General features: G+C 41.3%; 1 protein-coding gene across 1 annotated transcript in view; it reads right to left on the bottom strand.

Moving 5' to 3' along the window:
* Positions 1-17,313, bottom strand: part of LOC134206672 (hemicentin-2) — an 821,032-nt gene that overhangs the window by 463,696 nt on the left and 340,023 nt on the right. The gene's annotated exons all lie outside the window — the stretch shown is intronic.

Raw genomic sequence — 17,313 nt, 5'->3', positions numbered from 1 at the left:
TTTGGGCAGCTTTTCAATTACAATGAGTCTATAGAAGAAGATAGTAGAATAAAATCTACAAAATAAAGATAGAATTTTCCAAAGAAAACTTAAAAAATTGAAAGTAAAATTTTGTCAAATCTAATTAATAAAATATCGATTTCTTCTGTTAAATTATTTTCTAAATTAATTCCACTTATCTGGATAAGTTTTCCTAGCTAAACCAGGCATTTTAATCTCATTGCTGACGTTCGAATCATGATAAAAAGTATATTGATGATGATTGATTTCCAAGTAAGAGGTTTTAGCATGGGTAAAATATATGTGATTCCATTCTTAGATGCTCCGATATATGTATATCCTACGAAACGATATTCAAATCATCCGTTTTAGATTCTTGCCCATCAAAACCCTTGAGGGTGGGTCATCGATTCCAACGTAAACAGCTTCATTTCTCATAAAACATTTCCGATTGTTCCGATATGAGTCCCCATTTCATTCCTTCACACATAGAATTTCTCTGTCGCCTCATATTAACCCACCAAGCGGTAGAGTGATTCCGTATAACGAAGTTATCGTAATCACCTTCCCAATAAAAACCAAATCGTGCTCTCGGGGGTTGACAGCCGGGAAAAAAATGCTTCCTTCGACATTTTGCAACCAAGGAGCTACGGCTGGCAGTCAGCAGCAGTGAATGACTCCATCCACCGGAGCCGTTCATGTCGTCGTCAATCCAATCCGTCCAACCAGCTAGCGCTTTCTCTGCTCGTTAAGCTAGGCGATCAAACGGCCCTAATGGCCACGGTGTGAGGGTGAATAACATCTTGCACGCCGATATGGTGGGAAACGACGTATCATGATGGGTGGGAAGGGTGCGATATGGGGCACCCTGTTGCGCGCCTATTTCATGGTTCAACGAATTGCTTTCTTTAAGACTCGTGGTGAACGTCTTTCGAGGGCATGTGCTTTATTTGCAATAAACGCTATTCACGGGATAGGGGGCCACAAACTGTCAGCAGAAATTATGTGTCGTGGTATTAATGTTAATTACAAACGGAAATGAATGATAGGCATTCCCATATTGCTTTCTTGAAATTGATACAAGAAAACTGACGTTTGGCTTTCCGGGATACGAGGGGAGTTATAATTCGCTGTCAAATGGGAATGATAGACGACAAAAGCGAGCCATAATTACCTCACAATCGTCGCTGGTCGCGATAACAATCTTACCGCAAACCGATACAAGTTAGATTGTTTGATTCCAGTTCGGGTGCCATTAGCTATTTGATCTATTGTAGCATTACTACTATTTTTAATGTATGAGTGCATGTCAAATTATTTCATTGCTTTTGAAAAAATGCAGTTATTGTTTTGTCCCGCTATTTAGAACCTTAACAGAGAGAGCAACCTCATTGAATGCGCCCCCTTACCAATAAGAAAACATTCTCTTCTTGAGAAATCAGAACAATAATACTAGTGTTGGGCCTTGCATCTTAGCCCTAGCCAAATCCTTATCTTACCTTTAGATTGTCTCCAAAACAATCAAATTCGGGGCTTGGGATTATCTAAAAAACATTCTAGAAAGCTTAAGGCTCAAGACTCCATCACAATGTTTTGAAAATTGATGACTGATTCACTTGTTTGTAATAGTGATGCAATTGGTACGGAAAGTGCAGCAGCGATAAATAAAATGTTGTTTACAACTGGGGTGGGTGGAAATGGGGTGGTAAAAATATGTCAGCTGATGCATAATGTTGCCAGACTTGACGAATTGTTTATTTTATATCATAAGACATGTTCATAGTGTATCAAATATATGGGTATTTATCGGTTTAATTTTTTTTATACACCACTTAGAATGTAATAGAATCTTACGTAACATGTTTAAATATTTATTTTGGGTTACATTGTTCAATCCGACAAACAGCAATGATTTTTTCCAATAAATAAATCTGGCAACGGCGAAGAGATGATTATTTTCTTGTGTATGCACATCTTTGTTTGCGTGTTGGCTGGCGTATACGTTGTATTGTTCGGATTGAATGAAGTTGCATCGCGTAGATTTTGTACTCACCATTTCACTTATTGCGCTAGTGAATTTGAGTCTTCCGCATTTTATTGCATTCACAATACGGTCGTCAAATTTGTCTCTCACTTCGATTTTTGCAAAGCAGTTTTCAACAGTTTTTGGGCGTGAAGTGAATTAATTGGTAGTCAAGGTTGACGAAAATGTGAAACTCAGTTAGTGAATATGTTTTAGGAGTGATAAAATCAAAGAAACAATGGGAAAAGATCCAGTGAAAAATCAAGTGAGTGTGTATGTGTTCGATCCGAACGTTCGAACGTAAGTATGCGTTCGATGAACAAACGAATATCGACCTAGGAAAAAGGCAGTTTTCAGCGTTCTTCCAGCAATTCCTCAGCAATTGCTGGTTTTGATAAGTGAAAAATTAATATGGAAATGCCATGAATATATTATGATAGAGGGTAAGTCCGTAAATAGCCCCAAAATATTGAATTTAGTTCAAAACTTTATTAGTATTAGTGCGGATTTGAATAAAATCATTGTCATTATCGAATTGATTACGGTTTATAGAGCCTTAAGAATTTGATCAGCGCTCCTTGTGCTCTTTGAACTAGGGGAGAACGGTCCAAAATTCACACCTTGAGCAGGGACGGGAATGGTTGACATTTCTTTTTACCATTCCTTCTTCTATGCAAAAAAATAAAAACAAAACCACGGCAGCCACAGCATCAGCCACGCCAAGCAGACGGCAGTCAGCACATGCTTTTACCATTTTCTCTCCCCACAATTCTAGACCAACATTTGAAAAGGGCGTAACAGCCAAAATTTATTTCTTCTGATTCTTCGTCTACATATAAAGCTTTTGGCTGTTACGCCCTTTTCAAATGTTGGTCTAGAATTAATGTTTTCGTACAATAATTTCACAGCGCATAACCGTTTTTGGTGGGAAATATTCATTTCATTACGACTTGCTTGATTTAGAGACAAGAACGAATAAATCAGTACCTACGGATAGCACTCCTTCTAGGCTTTGCGCCACAGGTAATTGAACTCGATTCTGTGCTGTTTGCGCTGCGCACGAGCCGAAACAAAAAATCTCACGCAAATGTTGACCGCGCGCCGGCACGACTCTAACGTAGCAGCAAGCAAACAGTTTGCTTCATCGGGAAAATAAATGTCACGATGTCGCGTAATTTTTTTTGGCAAACTGTTTCGGCTTGTTTGGCGCAAGAAATTTGACTGAAAAAAAGATAAACATTCGCATAATCAAAGTGTTTTAATGTACATTTCCCAACACTGACCTTGAGCTTTTTCGATGTTTTCACCTATATAAACAAGAGTATCGAACCATTTCAACGTGTAGATGCAAAATTTACAAAACTAGCTACATTTTACAATGATCTCTTATTCAAAACAACAAGGTTTTTATGACTTTCTAACGCATTTAAAATAAGTTTTAAAAATGGGGCTGGGGCAAAACGCCCGAATGGTGGTGTAAAATGGCCCAATTGCATGTAAAATAATGGTGAACGCATGGTTGTTTGTTTGCCTTAAACGACAATCTTACGGGTGAGGTGAATAATCCGCAATTTTTTTTAAAATGATTTTGCTCAGATTTTCCATTGCAGCTCAATAATGAATAACTAATATTGGTAAAATTCGTTCATAAATGTTACACAATTGATTATATGAGTGATTTTGTCATTGAGGCCATTTTGCTCCAGGGGTGCGTTATGCACTGTTCTCCCCCACCATTATTCATCAGTTCATGATGAGTTAGTAAATCTCTAACTCGATTTTCTCCGAAAAACTATCCTAGGACAATGGGAACCAATGTTTTTTTAGCAAATTGGTTAAAAAGTTGGTTCTGCTGTATACAGCATAGCCGCAAGCGGAGAGCATTCGAGTCTTTCTGTCATTTCCAGAGTTCAGCAAATTTTGTTAACTTCATCCCCCATCACTCGTGAAAAGGTTTACAGTATGGGCTTATCTTCCAGATGTAGATACTTCTAGAAGGAACTACCGTAATAATTTTCTGAATTCCCGGGAGGAATTTTCAGAAGTTTTGATTTATAAAAAGATATATTCTCAAAAACCATGTTTGGGAGAATTATTACAAAAATTGCGACATGAATTACAAGACAAATCTTCACAAAAGTCTCGATAGGATCACCAAGAGGATTTATCGAAGGAATTCTCAGAGAAACATCGGCAACAGCTACACTCAATTGATGCTTCGAAGCTGTCTGGGAAAATTTCTAGGTAGTCTTCCTTTTAGCTTTCCCAAGATTCGAGATTCTTTTTATACTACGATATGCGTCAAAGTAGGGGTCTTTAGTAGCCTTATGTAGGATGTTTTCAAGTTGAAAACATTCTCGACACCCTGGGCATAGTGTATCTATTGTACTTTCCACACAAGATACATACTCATGCATGGCGGGCATATAAAAGCTTTCAATTAATAACTGAGGAAGTGCTAATAGAATACTAAGTTGAAAATTAAGCCAGCCAAGTTCCAGTTGGAATGTAGAGCCATCGAAGAAGAAGAAGATGGGTCGAAATTAATTTTCTGCACCCAAAATTGGAACCGAACAACATGTTTTTGTGCCCAAAACGAGGGTGCGCAAATTGAATCAGAGCGTAAAAAGAAGGAGCGTTATTTCGAATTTTGAGCGTAAAAAAGGTTGCAATCTTAAAAATTAGCGAAGATTGTAACTTCTACCAATTTCGGAATTGTGATCATCCAAATTATTGTATGTATCCTGGTAGTCCAATTGTTTGAGTGCTGAGGCCTTAAGCATAACTCGAAAACGGCTGGACGGATTTTCTTCATTGCTTCAGCAGCAACGTTCATTTTAGTTTCCGACGGGTTTATATGATTTTCCCGACGGGTTTATATGATGATGGTTTATGTGAAAATCATAAGCAAAGTTGAGTAAATCGTAAAAAACTAAAACAAGGATTCGTATGAGAATTTCGCATAGGCAGTTCACAACGTACATTTACGCCTACTATGCAGGACAACGTCTGCAAAATATGTAAAAATATACACACATATACAAAATATATTTGATCATTTGAACTCGTTTTTTGACGATGTATTTTGATGATGAATTTTGGTGAAAATTTTCACGGTTCAGAAAAGTGTCCCCAAATTCTGGACACTATTGGATCATGTTCAAATATGACCAAGTTCCAGTTACATAAGTTAGGACATCATTTAGAATAGTAATATTTTTCATTTGCATTAAGTTGTAGATATTAACACTTGTTAGTAGAGCTTATTTGACTCTACAGCTCAATTTCATACATCCTGCTCAAAACTCTCTCCACATTTAATTTATATTTCTGCTTATTTCTGAAAGACTATTATTCTTCCATTTACTTCCACTATTCACTTTTATGAATCAACAAGCAGATACGTATTTCGTTTCCTACTTGGAAACTTCTTCAGTGTTTGTTATCGACATTATAACACTGAAGAAGTTTCCAAGTAGGAAACGAAATACGTATCTGCTTGTTGATTCATAAAAGTGAATAGTGGAAGTAAATGGAAGAATAATAGTCTTTTAACCTTGTAGTATTTCCCCTAAGACGCTCTAAAATAATTAATCATTATTTCTGAAGCTTATGGATATCTCAGCAAGAAAAAACAATTGAATTGAAGTAAGTTTAGCAAATCAGGTGCAAAAAAATGGCTATTGGATCACATAACAAAACTCACTGTCCGGACCCGGGGGACAGCTATCGGATTCAGAAATTAATTTTGCACAATAGATACATTATATATCTAACAAATCATGATCGCTATTAGAAATATGACTAATATTGATCATCTCGACCTAATCAGAATGCATTCCATTGATTTTAAAATTGTTGACTCAAACCTTCTAAAATAAGGTGAAACATGGAAAAAAATTATATTTTTGTTCAATTTCAAATTTTGTACAAAGTTTGCAACATGATGATCTGATATTCATTGCAGGTAAAAGACGTTTCAATAGTTTTTTTGTATTACATACGATGATGGAGAGATCTCCGTTTTTAGAAGAGTCCAGTATTGGGAGGTGTCCGGCGCTGGGGGATCCCCCTCTATATATTTACTTTCGAAACTTTACGAAACGAAACGAAATTTCATTTTTTCCGCGGAATTTATATTAAATTGATTTTACATTTTACAAAATTGGTGCACACGCAACCGAGATATATATCTCCAAAGTTAACCATTTTGTATGAAAAACTGCATGTGAGCTTTTTATTATGCAGGTCACTGTAGTAGCATTAGATGCAGTCTGTGATAAATCGTCACTTTCCCGTTTACAATTTTGGCGAAAAGGTAACACCCCAACATTAGTGCCGCTCCAAATTAATCTTTATTATCATTATTTATTTATTCTCTGATTAATTCTCGAGCTATGAAGAAATTGATGTTTCATTTGTATGGGAGCCCCCTTTCCAAAGGAGGGAGGGGTCTCGAACCATCTTGAGAACCTTCCCCGGCCCCAAAAACCTCTACATACAAATTATCACGCCGATCGGTTCAGTAGTTTCGGAGTCTATAAGGTTCAGATAGACAGAAATTTATTTTTATGTATGTAGATTTAGGATATATTTTTTTCTTTAGAAGTACATATTTTGCCTAGACTAGATATAATGTCTTCAATGAGAGCAAAAACCTGTCTGTCCTGAGAAATGGATTGCGAGTGATTCGACTATGCGTCCAATTTGGGAATCTCGAGCTCGTTCAGTAGCCGCTAGCTTGCGAAGGCCGACGGAGGTCCTTCGTAGCTTAGTTGGTTAAAGCACCAGCCTTTGGGTAAGAAAATCAATCTCTGAAAATTTCAGCTCAATCGCTTGCTGCATAAGCTGGCGCAATTGATTTGAAGTTTGTATGGTAGTTTCAGCCAAAATGCATTGGAAAATACACCTCCGTCTTTCGTTCTACACCTTCATACACCTTCTCTTTCGTTCAGGAAATTGCTTCGTTATGCCCGATTAAGCTCAGAATTGCAACAAAGGCTCCACAGAACATTATACGATAATTAAATGAACTTTTCTATAGTTTTCGGCTGATCTATTAGGGGTTAGGTTGTGCATTTTGGAATTCATTGATTGCCATGAAAAACATACGCATGCCATCAAAGATGCCTGCGATGTGTGGTTTCGCGCGCGCTCAAACATATGCAGAGGAACGCGCGCCACAGCACATATCTAAGCCACCTTTGATAACATGCGCACATTTTTCATGACAATCAATGAGCACAGTCCAACACCTAATAAATCATCCGAAACTTTATAAAAGTCATTTAATCATCGTATAATGATAAAAAAATTATTTTGAGCTTTTTAGTGGAATGTCTTCCCTTGTCATAAGACGAGTTTGTACAATCCCATTGAATTCCACCACTTAATTGTATCTTGACAGTTACGTATTTCGACCTCAACAGTAAGGCCGTCTTCAGTGTCCTGTACAAGTCGAGTCAAGTACAAGACACTGAAGACGGCCTTACTGATGAGGTCGAAATACGTATCTGTCAAGATACAATTAAGTGGTGGAATTCAATGGGATTGTATAAACTCGTCTTATGACAAGCATCGTATAATGTTTTGTGGAGTTGGTCTTCAGCATATCAGCTGCCTTTGTTGCAATTCTGAGCTCAATCGGGCATACCGAACCAATTTCATGAACAAAAGAGTGACGGAGGTGTATTTCCCTATGCATTTTGGCTGAAACCTGCATACAAACTTCAAATCAATTGCGCCAGCTTATGCAACAAGCGATTGATATGAAATTTACAGAGATTGATTTTCTTACCCAAAAGCACAATTCTGGGGGGTGCCCCGTAGAATTCGACAACTTTTTTTTCTCCACATACCAGTCTGGGCCACTCTAAGCACCAGTCTAGCGTACTGTAGGGCCATGGGTTCGAGTCCCATCGAAGGGAAAGTGGTTACCTCCAATACATTTTCCAAATCAATATCTTCCACATAACGTACACATTCACATATGAGTTTTCATAAAATTTGTAAATCAATCGGTTTAATCGGAAATGGGCAATTAACTTCGATTGAACAGAGAATAACTTGCTAGTTTAACCACTTAGACCAACAATTTAACTCATATTCATATTGCACTTAACATTCTTTTCGCTAATAAACATCGTTTTACATAGTTTTTCTTCGAAATAAAAAACATCGAAATTTCGTATGTACAAAAAAAGTGCGGGTAAAATGAACACTTCCTGGTGGTAAAATGAACAGCGATAGCGATAAAACCCTTTTATAACATTTAATTTTCATTTTTTCAACTCCAGCACCGTAAATATGACCAATTATGATTATTATTTATTATTTATTCAGACTAAGGCCGAAGTGACCTGTGCGGTATATAAGAGTCTTCTCCATTCGGCTCGGTCCATGGCTACACGTCGCCAACCACGCAGTCTACGGAGGGTCCGCAAGTCATCTTCCACCTGATCGATCCACCTTGCCCGCTGCGCACGTCGCCTTCTTGTGCCCGTCGGATCGTTGTCGAGAACCATTTTAACCGGGTTACTGTCCGACATTCTGGCTACGTGCCCGGCCCATCGCAGTCGTCCGATTTTCGCGGTGTGAACGATGGATGGCTCTCCCAACAGCTGATGCAATTCGTGGTTCATTCGCCTCCTCCACGTACCGTCCGCCATCTGCACCCCACCATAGATGGTACGCAGCACTTTCCTTTCGAAAACTCCAAGTGCGCGTTGGTCCTCCACGAGCATCGTCCAGGTCTCGTGTCCGCAGAGGACTACCGGTCTAATTAGCGTTTTGTAGATTGTCAGTTTGGTACGGCGGCGAACTCTATTTGATCGGGCGTCTTGCGGAGTCAAAGTACGTACGATTTCCAGCCACTATGCGTCTCCGAATTTCTCTGCTGGTGTCATTTTCGGCAGTCACCAGTGAGCCCAAGTACACAAATTCTTCTACCACCTCGATTTCGTCACCACCGATGCAAACTCGCGGTGGGTGGCTCACATTGTCTTCTCTTGAACCTCTGCCTATCATGTACTTCGTCTTCGACTTGTTGATGACTAGTCCGATCCGCTTAGCTTCCCTCTCCAGTCTGATGTAGGCTTCCTCCATCTTCTCAAAGTTACGTGCCATAATATCTATGTAGTCGGCGAAACCAAATAGCTGGACGGACTTATTGAAAATTGTACCACTCGTGTTAATCCCTGCTCTTCGTATTACCCCTTCCAAAGCGATGTTGAATAGCAAACACGAAAGACCATCACGGGGACGGAAGGGACTCGAGAATGCCCCTGAAACTCGAACTACGCACATCACCCGATCCATCGTCGCTTTGATCAATCGTGTCAGTTTATCCGGAAAACCGTGTTCGTGCATTAGCTGCCATAGCTGGTCCCGATCGATTGTATCATATGCGGCTTTGAAGTCGATGAATAGATGATGTGTGGGCACGTTGTATTCGCGGCATTTCTGCAGTACTTGGCGAATGGCGAACACCTGGTCCGTGGTGGAGCGATCGCCCATAAATCCCGCCTGGTACTGCCCACGAACTCCCTTGCAGTTGGTGCTAGTCGACGGCATAAAATTTGGGAGAGTACCTTGTAGGCGGCGTTCAGCAATATGATTGCGCGGTAGTTGCTACAATCCAACTTATCGCCTTTTTTGTAGATGGGACACACGACACCTTCCATCCACTCCTGCGGCAAAACTTCCTCCTCCCAAATCTTGGTAATGACCCATTGCAGCGCTCTAGCCAGAGCCTCGCCACCGTGTTTAAATAGCTCTCCTGGAAGTTGGTCAACCCCAGGGCTTTGTTGTTCTTCAGCCGGCCAATCTCCTCCTGGATTTCCTGGAGATCCGGAGCCGGTAGAATTATGTCCTGCGCGCGTTCTCCCAGGTCCATCATCATACCGCCATCTTCGTCTGCCACATCGCCATTCAGGTGCTCTTCGTAGTGCTGCCGCCACCTTTGGATCACCTCACGCTCGTTCGTAAGAAGGTTCCCGTTTATGTCCTTACACATATCAGGCTGTGACACGTGGCCCTTACGTGAACGGTTTAACTTCTCATAGAACTTTCGTGTGTTATTAGCGCGGTACAGTTGCTCCGTTTCTTCACGGTCTCGATCTTCCTGCTGGCGCTTTTTCCTCCGGAAAATCGAGTTTTGTCTGTTCCGCGCCTGTTTATATCGTGCCTCGTGCCATGGGTTCGAGTCCCATCGAAGGGAAAGTGGTTACCTCCAATACATTTTCCAAATCAATATCTTCCACATAACGTACACATTCACATATGAGTTTTCATAAAATTTGTAAATCAATCGGTTTAATCGGAAATGGGCAATTAACTTCGATTGAACAGAGAATAACTTGCTAGTTTAACCACTTAGACCAATAATTTAACTCATATTCATATTGCACTTAACATTCTTTTCGCTAATAAACATCGTTTTACATAGTTTTTCTTCGAAATAAAAAACATCGAAATTTCGTATGTACAAAAAAAGTGCGGGTAAAATGAACACTTCCTGGTGGTAAAATGAACAGCGATAGCGATAAAACCCTTTTATAACATTTAATTTTCATTTTTCAACTCCAGCACCGTAAATATGACCAATTAAGATTATTATTTATTATTTATTCAGACTAAGGCCGAAGTGACCTGTGCGGTATATAAGAGTCTTCTCCATTCGGCTCGGTCCATGGCTACACGTCGCCAACCACGCAGTCTACGGAGGGTCCGCAAGTCATCTTCCACCTGATCGATCCACCTTGCCCGCTGCGCACGTCGCCTTCTTGTGCCCGTCGGATCGTTGTCGAGAACCATTTTCACCGGGTTACTGTCCGACATTCTGGCTACGTGCCCGGCCCATCGCAGTCGTCCGATTTTCGCGGTGTGAACGATGGATGGCTCTCCCAACAGCTGATGCAATTCGTGGTTCATTCGCCTCCTCCACGTACCGTCCGCCATCTGCACCCCACCATAGATGGTACGCAGCACTTTCCTTTCGAAAACTCCAAGTGCGCGTTGGTCCTCCACGAGCATCGTCCAGGTCTCGTGTCCGCAGAGGACTACCGGTCTAATTAGCGTTTTGTAGATTGTCAGTTTGGTACGGCGGCGAACTCTATTCGATCGGAGCGTCTTGCGGAGTCCAAAGTACGTACGATTTCCAGCCCCTATGCGTCTCAGAACTTCTCTGCTGGTGTCATTTTCGGCAGTCACCAGTGAGCCCAAGTACACAAATTCTTCTACCACCTCGATTTCGTCACCACCGATGCAAACTCGCGGTGGGTGGCTCACATTGTCTTCTCTTGAACCTCTGCCTATCATGTACTTCGTCTTCGACTTTTTGATGATTAATCTGATCCTCTTAGCTTCCCTCTCCAGTCTGGTGTAGGCTTCCTCCATCTTCTCAAAGTTACGTGCCATAATATCTATGTAGTCGGCGAAACCAAATAGCTGGACGGACTTATTGAAAATTGTACCACTCGTGTTAATCCCTGCTCTTCGTATTACCCTTCCAAAGCGATGTTGAATAGCAAACACGAAAGACCATCACGGGGACGGAAGGGACTCGAGAATGCCCTGAAACTCGAACTACGCACATCACCCGATCCATCGTCGCTTTGATAAATCGTGTCAGTTTATCCGGAAATCCGTGTTCATGCATTAGCTGCCATAGCTGGTCCCAATCGATTGTATCATATGCGGCTTTGAAGTCGATGAATAGATGATGTGTGGGCACGTTGTATTCGCGGCATTTCTGCAGTACTTGGCGAATGGCGAACACCTGGTCCGTGGTGGAGCCCTGGTACTGCCCCACGAACTCCCTTGCAGTTGGTGCTAGTCGACGGCATAAAATTTGGGAGAGTACCTTGTAGGCGGCGTTCAGCAATATGATTGCGCGGTAGTTGCTACAATCCAGCTTATCGCCCTTTTTGTAGATGGGACACACGACACCTTCCATCCACTCCTGCGGCAAAACTTCCTCCTCCCAAATCTTGGTAATGACCCATTGCAGCGCTCTAGCCAGTGCCTCACCACCGTGTTTAAATAGCTCTCCTGGTAGTTGGTCAACCCCAGGGGCTTTGTTGTTCTTCAGCCGGCCAATCTCCTCCTGGATTTCCTGGAGATCCGGAGCCGGTAGAATTATGTCCTGCGCGCGTTCTCCCAGGTCCATCATCATACCGCCATCTTCGTCTGCCACATCGCCATTCAGGTGCTCTTCGTAGTGCTGCCGCCACCTTTGGATCACCTCACGCTCGTTCGTAAGAAGGTTCCCGTTTATGTCCTTACACATATCAGGCTGTGACACGTGGCCCTTACGTGAACGGTTTAACTTCTCATAGAACTTTCGTGTGTTATTAGCGCGGTACAGTTGCTCCGTTTCTTCACGGTCTCGATCTTCCTGCTGGCGCTTTTTCCTCCGGAAAATCGAGTTTTGTCTGTTCCGCGCCTGTTTATATCGTGCCTCGTTCGCCATCATGCGGTGTTGTAGCAATCTCGCCCATGCTGCATTCTTCTCTTCCACTAACTGCTCACATTCGCCGTCATACCAGTCGTTTCTCTGATCCGGGGGCACCGTGCCTAGTGCAGCGGTTGCGGTGCTACCAATGGCGGATCGAATATCTCTCCAGCCATCTTCAAGAGACGCTGCGCCTAGCTGCTCTTCCGTTGGAAGTGCCACTTCCAGCTGCTGCGCGTATTCTTGGGCTAGTCTACCGTCTTGTAGCCGCCCAATGTTAAGCCGCGGCGTCCGACTTCGACGCGTGTTGTACACCGTCGAGAGTTTTGAGCGCAGGCATACTGCAACGAGGTAGTGGTCGGATTCAATATTCGCACTGCGGTAAGTGCGGACATTCGTGATGTCGGAGAAGAATTTACCGTCGATTAGAACGTGATCGATTTGGTTTTCCGTTTCTTGGTTAGGTGATCTCCATGTGGCCTTGTGGATATTTTTGCGGGGAAAGAAGGTGCTTCGGACTACCATTCCGCGGGAGGCTGTGAAGTTTATGCATCGTTGGCCGTTGTCATTCGATACGGTGTGCAGACTGTCCGGTCCGATGACCGGTCTATACATTTCCTCCCTTGCGTTCATGTCACCGATGACGATTTTGACGTCCCGCAGTGGGCATCCATCGTATGTCTGCTCCAGCTGTGCGTAGAACGCTTCTTTCTTGTCGTCAGGTCTCCCTTCGTGTGGGCAGTGCACGTTGATGATGCTACAGTTGAAGAAACGGCCTTTAATCCTCAGCTTGCACATCCTTGCGTTGATTGGCTGCCACCCAAACACGCATTGGCGCATCTTACCCAGCACTATGAAGCCGGTTCCCAGCTCGTGGTGCCACAGCTTTGGTAGAAGGTAGCCGCTCGATGCCCGCTTTTCCACACTTTCTGTCCTGTCCAGCAAATCTCCTGCAGCGCCACGACGTCGAAGTTGCGGGGATGTAATTCATCGTAGATCATCCTGTCGCAACCTGCGAAACCTAGCGACTTGCAATTCCATGTTCCAAGCTTCCAATCGTGATCCTGTATTCGTCGCCTAGGTCTTTGCCGATTATATCGAGTCGCATTATCTCTTATATTGTTCGTAATGATTGGTTTTCTAGGCGGCTTATTGGGCCTGCGCAAACCTCCTGTCTCGTCGGAGGGCCGTCGTGTCAGGGCTGTTTAGCGTCCCACCTAACACCAGGACTTGGGCTTGTGCGCTTTGAGCGGCACACGGTCGCTTTGGTGGGGCCTACTTGCGGATACATGCAGCTTTTTATAGAGGTTTAACAGGGCCCACTGTCAAACCCCACCACATCCTAGGCAAGCCCCACAACTCGCAGATGGCCTGGGGAGGGATCGTCAAGCCCTTGGACATAGTCCCTGCTGCCCGCAATTAAGATTACGAGAGCCTTTTGAAAAATCTGGTATATCTTTTGAAAAGCTCTTAATTATCAAAATAATAAAAAGAAGAAAAAAGTTTTGGAATATCGATAGTTTTGAAATTAAATTCAGATATTCAAAGTTTTTTCTTGATTATTTAATATGGTTTGTTTCTTAAACTTCCGCTTCACAATTGCACAACTTTTATCATAAATTTGTATGAATTTGATACAAGTGTTCATTTCATGTCATGTTATAAATAGCTCTTCCTATGACGATGCAAACCAAAAATTTTACTATTCACCCCTGCAACATCTTTGTGAAGGTTGTCCTTTTTGCCGCTGTAGTTTGAACCAATATTATGATGAATTTATTAAGAATTAAAGCTTGTGGAAAAATGGTTGAAAATTATATCAGACTCTGAAAATTGTCTAATATGTTAAATTGTCCCTTTTATGAAAATTAATTACATATAGAGAAAATCCTTTCATTAGATAATAATTCCAAATCCACGTTTTACAAAATTACCTTCTTTATATAATATTTTTCTATTCTTTGGCCACCAATAGTAATCGGACCGAAATTTTGTTCTGCATTGTGCGGGTGAGTAAACAAATCAGAAAGTGAAAATTTGGTTTTTTGTTCAGTCGTGTTTCTCCAGTAAGCAGAGCATCAGCCGGTCGTCGAAATTTAGTTTTGCTTTGTGCGGAAAGCAAAAGGTTAGCTATTCATCGAAATTTTGTTCTGCATTGTGCAGGTGAATAAACTAACCAGAGAGTGAAAATTTGTTCGCATCCAGTAGTGTAATGCGGTCGGTAATTAAAATAATTAGTGTTCGTTCGGTTGTTTTAGTTTTAAATCAAACTACACGCTACCCCCGGCATACCGTTTACCAAAACGAACCCTGCCACACCGCCCTACCCCATATATCCAACGTCTCAGTGATTACTCGTGAGAGTGCAGATGACTCGTCGGCTTTTATCAAAGCAAGTATCACGTCAACAATGTCCTACCTATTCCTCAATTGACCTGGGGTGGCATTGTGCATCTCGAATCGAATCACTCGATTCGTACATTTTTTGCATTCGTTTCGAAAAAATTGCGGCATTATGTATTTCGTTCGACTTCATTCAGTCGCAGTACAAGATTTCGAATGGTGCTGTACTAGCTCAATCGAGTATGTTCTGTCAAACGAAATGTAAACAGAGAGAATAAGAGATAGCTGTCTCCGTGTTTAGTATGCCGCCCGCTGGAGAGACAACCTTCAGCGCATGGCGAATGTGAGTAAACAGAGAGAACAAGAGTAATTTCATCTGCGTGTAGCATGTTGCCTGTTGGAAAGGCATCCTTCAAGGCATGAATTGGCAGTTAATTTATAAACAAGCAAATTGTGCTCAATGACTATAAAAAGGAATATTATTTATTGAGCAGCTGCCGATACGATATGTTTTGTAAATTGAGATATTGTTACGACACAAATTTTAAGTTTTATGTTTATTAGAATGTATGCCACAGATCCAATTTTGAGCTAAATAATTTAAAGCTAAAGAAGGATTCGATGATAAATTATATTGATGTATCCATGTGATTTAGTTAAATGCATTTGGGTTATCTCTTGCGCGTTTTACCCTTCTTATTTTTATTTAACTCAACTATTTTTACGTAGATTTTGGAATATACACGTTTTTACGCAGATTTTCCCCATCGATTTTTCACGCGGTTTATCAAAATCGTCAAGAAATACGTAAAAACTGCAGAAACAAAAAAGATTTTAGTTTAAGTCGTTTTTACGCGGATTTCGGGATAATTAAAGATTGCATATTGTCTGGAAACTATGAAAGTAGCTATACTAATAACATTCTTTCCTTCAAGATACAATAATGAACCATTTATTCTCTTCCCGTAGAGAAGAATAACAAATATAATTAAAAACTTTCAGCAAGAAATCGCTCTCGAACAACATTCGAAAGCTATAAAGGTGACGAGTGTTTTTCATTCGACTTGAGTCGTTTTCCAGTGTGCTATCGAGTATCCATAATGCCAAAACATCTCGTTATTCTTGTACCTCCTCGAGCATACTCGAACGATGAGTCGTTTTCGAGATCGAATCGAAAGCCGTAATGCCAAACATGTTCGACTCGATAGAATTACGTTCGAATCGAGATGCGCAAGGCCACCCCTGCATTCGGGCACGGCCGGTTCTGGTATTCCTTTTATTTGGGTCACCAGTTCTTACACATTGAAGATGATGTTGGTCCCAAACTTAATCTGTTGGTTCTCTGTGTAATTACAGCTGACCTGGAAATAACGTAGTAGCAACCGCGGGCTGTCAATCATGCTCATGCTCATGCTCTTTAGCCACCAATACTAATCGGAATTCTGAGTTTCACTACTTCTGGGGAATCGTACATTTTGGGAAATTACGTTCTGGCAAATGGTCTATTCTGGCATATGGTCCATTCTGGGGAATGGGTTTTTGGTAAAAATCATTTCGATAAATTGATTCTGGATACCGTGGACCCCCGATAATTTGAACGGTACCTCATTCAAATTAACGGGGTTCATTTTTAATTTGAACTTCTGGTTACTCTATTTGCATCAGAAAAACTGGTTTCTGGCTGCTCTCTTTGCTGGTTTGTTTTGATTCTGCATTCCGTTTTACGATGTTCCATTTTTCTGTCCTCGATTCCACGTGCTAAATGACGTTTGAACCATTTTTAATTTGAACGATGTTCAAACGAACGGGGTTCAAATTAAAAAGTGTTCAGATTAAAAGCGGTCATATTACCGGGGGTCCACGGTATTGGTTTTGTGGCAAATGTCATACAATCATTGAGCTAACTCAAAACCAGGAGATGAATGCATAGATTTTATTTTCTATCTAGTGAGCGCATACGTAGATGAAGAATTGTTAATAGCATACATTTGCTCGCTAAACGAATCCTCTGCACCTTTCTAAAATGCACAAAGAAATTTCAGAAATGTGATTGCAAAGTTTTTACGGCAGCAATTTGTCATTTGTCATTTTCCTTTCTCATACAAACACTTGTAACAAAAGGATATCATTTACTTCCAAATTCATGAGTAATAATAAAAAAAAGGAGGACGGAAGTCTTATATACTATCAACTCGACGAACCAACCGACGTTTATTAATAATGTTTTCCTTGGGGCCTACTTAACTTTTAAGCGGTGCTTACCATAGGCGTTACTAGAGTCCCGGTCTAGGGGGCATGACCCTATCTGGTGAGGGATAATATTCTAAGGCGGAATAGAGCAGTGCGTACATGGGCTGACAAGGATTTTGTATGCCTGTGCTGCCCATTTGTCTTGTTGTTAACTTCATTCAAAATTCGAAAAAATAAACTGATTTCTAATAATGGTGTGATATAGAAAATACATGTCTAATTTTCATTTCCAATTTTCTAAGTT

This window comes from Armigeres subalbatus, chromosome 1 (assembly GCF_024139115.2).
Source record: "Armigeres subalbatus isolate Guangzhou_Male chromosome 1, GZ_Asu_2, whole genome shotgun sequence".
Classification (NCBI taxonomy): Eukaryota; Metazoa; Arthropoda; class Insecta; order Diptera; family Culicidae; genus Armigeres; species Armigeres subalbatus.
Note: the sequence above shows the minus strand (reverse complement) of the source record. Positions and strands in the feature narration are given on the sequence as shown.